This window comes from Triticum dicoccoides, chromosome 1A, assembly GCF_002162155.2.
Source record: "Triticum dicoccoides isolate Atlit2015 ecotype Zavitan chromosome 1A, WEW_v2.0, whole genome shotgun sequence".
Classification (NCBI taxonomy): domain Eukaryota; kingdom Viridiplantae; phylum Streptophyta; class Magnoliopsida; order Poales; family Poaceae; genus Triticum; species Triticum dicoccoides.
This window is the reverse complement of record NC_041380.1, coordinates 72150663-72154341: the sequence shown is the minus strand read 5'-3', so window position 1 is coordinate 72154341 and position 3679 is coordinate 72150663.

Here is a 3679-nt window from a genome sequence, read left to right as displayed (position 1 = left end):
TTGAAGTTTCTTGACATAAGCATCGCATCCCCAAACTTTTAGAAACGACAGCTTAGGTTTCTTCCCAAACCATAATTCAAACGGTGTCGTCTCAACAGATTTCGATGGAGCCCTATTTAAAGTGAATGCGGCAGTCTCTAAAGCATACCCCCAAAAGGATAGTGGTAAATCGGCAAGAGACATCATAGATCGCACCATATCTAATAGAGTGCGATTACGACGTTCGGGCACACCATTACGCTGAGGTGTTCCAGGCGGCGTGAGCTGTGAAACTATTCCACATTTTCTTAAGTGTGTGCCAAACTCATGACTCAAGTATTCTCCTCCACGATCTGATCGCAGGAACTTGATTTTCCTGTCACGTTGATTCTCAACCTCACTCTGAAATTCCTTGAACTTTTCAAAGGTTTCAGACTTGTGTTTCATTAAGTAGACATACCCATATCTACTCAAGTCATCAGTGAGGGTGAGAACATAACGATAGCCACCGCGAGCTTCAACACTCATTGGACCGCACACATCAGTATGTATGATTTCCAATAAGTTGGTTGCTCGCTCCATTGTTCCTGAGAACGGAGTCTTGATCATTTTACCCATGAGGCATGGTTCGCACGTGTCAAATGATTCATAATCAAGAGACTCTAAAAGTCCATCAGCATGGAGCTTCTTCATGCGTTTGACACCTATGTGACCAAGGCGGCAGTGCCACAAGTATGTGGGACTATCATTATCAACCTTACATCTTTTGGTACTCACACTATGAATATGTGTAGCATTACGCTCGAGATTCATTAAGAATAAACCATTTACCATTGGAGCATGACCATAAAACATATCTCTCATATAAATAGAACAACCATTATTCTCGGATTTAAATGAGTAGCCATCTTGAATTAAACGAGATCCTGATACAATGTTCATGCTCAAACTTGGCACTAAATAAGAATTATTGAGGTTCAAAACTAATCCCGTAGGTAAATGTAGAGGTAGCATGCTGACGGAGATCACATCGACCTTGGAACCATTCCCGACGCGCATCATCACCTCGTCCTTCGCCAGTCTCCGCTTATTCCGCAGCTCCTGCTTTGAGTTACAAATGTGAGCAACTGCACCGGTATCAAATACCCAGGAGCTACTATGAGTACTGGTAAGGTACACATCAATTACATGTATATCACATATACCTTTCGTTTTGCCGGCCTTCTTGTCCGCTAAGTATTTGGGGCAGTTCCGCTTCCAGTGAACACTTTCCTTGCAATAAAAACACTCAGTCTCGGGCTTGGGTCCATTCTTTGGCTTCTTCCCGGCAGCTTGCTTGCCGGGCGCGGCAACTCCCTTGCCGTCCTTCTTGAAGGTTTTCTTACCCTTGCCCTTCTTGAACTTAGTGGTTTTATTGACCATCAACACTTGATGTTCCTTCTTGACTTCTACCTCTGCTGATTTCAGCATAGCAAATACTTCAGGAATGGTCTTTTCCATCCCCTGCATATTGAAGTTCATCACGAAGCTCTTGTAGCTCGGTGGAAGCGACTGAAGGATTCTGTCAATGACCGCGTCATCCGGGAGATTAACTCCCAGCTGAGTCAAGCGGTTATGTAACCCAGATATAGTGAGTATGTGCTCACTGACAAAACTATTTTCCTCCATCTTACAGCTGAAGAATTTGTCGGAGACTTCATATCGCTCGACCCGGGCATGAGCTTGAAAAACCATTTTCAGCTCTTCGAACATCTCATATGCTCCATGTCTCTCAAAACGCTTTTGGAGCCCCGGCTCTAAGCTATAAAGCATGCCGCACTGAACGAGGGAGTAGTCATCGGTACGTGCCTGCCAAGCGTTCATAACGTCTTGTTCTGCAGGGAGAACAGGTGCGTCACCTAGCGGTGCTTGTAGGACATAATCTTTCTTGGCAGCTATGAGGATGATCCTCAGGTTCCGGACCCAGTCCGTGTAGTTACTGCCATCGTTTTTCAGCTTGGTTTTCTCTAGGAACGCGTTGAAGTTGAGGACTACGTTGGCCATTTGATCTACAAGACATATTGTAAAGATTTTAGACTAAGTTCATGATAATTGAGTTCATCTAATCAAATTATTCAATGAACTCCCACTTAGATAGACATCCCTCCAGTCATCTAAGTATAACATGATCCGAGTTAACTAGGCCGTGTCCGATCATCACGTGAGACGGACTAGTCAACGTCGGTGAACATCTTCATGTTGATCGTATCTTCTATACGACTCATGCTCGACCTTTTGGTCTTCTGTGTTCCGAGGCCATGTCTGTACATGCTAGGCTCGTCAAGTCAACCTAAGTGTTTTGCATGTGTAAATCTGTCTTACACCCGTTGTATGTGAATGTTAGAATCTATCACACCCGATCATCACGTGGTGCTTCGAAACAACGAACTGTCGCAATGGTGCACAGTTAGGGGGAACACTTTCTTGAAATTATTATGAGGGATCATCTTATTTACTACCGTCGTTCTAAGCAAACAAGATGAAAAAACATGATAAACATCACATGCAATCAAATAATAATAGTGACATGATATGGCCAATATCACATAGCTCCTTTGATCTCCATCTTGGAGCTCCATGATCATCTTGTCACCAGCATGACACCATGATCTCCATCATCATGATCTCCATCATTGTGTCTCCATGAAGTTGCTCGCCAACTATTACTTCTACTACTATGGCTAACACATTTAGCAATAAAGTAAAGTAATTTACATGGCGTTTCTCAATGACACGCAGGTCATACAAAAAATAAAGACAACTCCTATGGCTCCTGCCGGTTGTCATACTCATCGACATGCAAGTCGTGATTCCTATTACAACAACATGAACATCTCATACATCACATATAGATCATTCATCATTCATCACAACTTTGGCCATATCATATCACAAAGCACTTGCTGCAAAAACAAGTTAGACATCCTCTAATTGTTGTTGCAAGTTTTACGTGGCTGAAGTAGGGTTCTAGCAAGAACGTTTTCTTACCTACGTGAAAGCCACAACGTGATTTGTCAACTTCTATTTACCCTTCATAAGGACCCTTTTCATCGAATCCGCTCCAACTAAAGTAGGAGAGACAGACACCCGCCAGCCACCTTATGCAACTTGTGCATGTTAGTCGGTGGAACCGGTCTCACGTAAGCGTACGTGTAAGGTTGGTCCGGGCCGCTTCATCCCACAATACCATTGAAGCAAGATAAGACTAGTAGCGGCAAGAAAGTTGACAACATCAACGCCCACAACAAATTGTGTTCTACTCGTGCAAGATAACTACGCACAGACCTAGCTCATGATGCCACTGTTGGGGAACGTTGCAGAAAACAAAAATTTTCCTACGGTTTCACCAAGATCCATCTAGGAGTTCATCTAGCAACGAGTGATTAGATGCATCTACGTACCTTGTAGATCGCGAGCGGAAGCGTTCAAAGAACGGGGATGAGGGAGTCGTACTCGACGTGATTCGAATCACCGAAGATCCTAGCACCGAACGGACGGCACCTCCGTGTTCAACACACGTACGGTCAGCGTAACGTCTCCTTCTTCTTGATCCAGCAAGGGGGAAGGAGAGGTTGAGGGAGATGGCTCCAGCAGCAGCACGACGGCGTGGTGGTGATGGAGCTGCAGTACTCCGGCAGGGCTTCGCTAAGCACTATGGAGG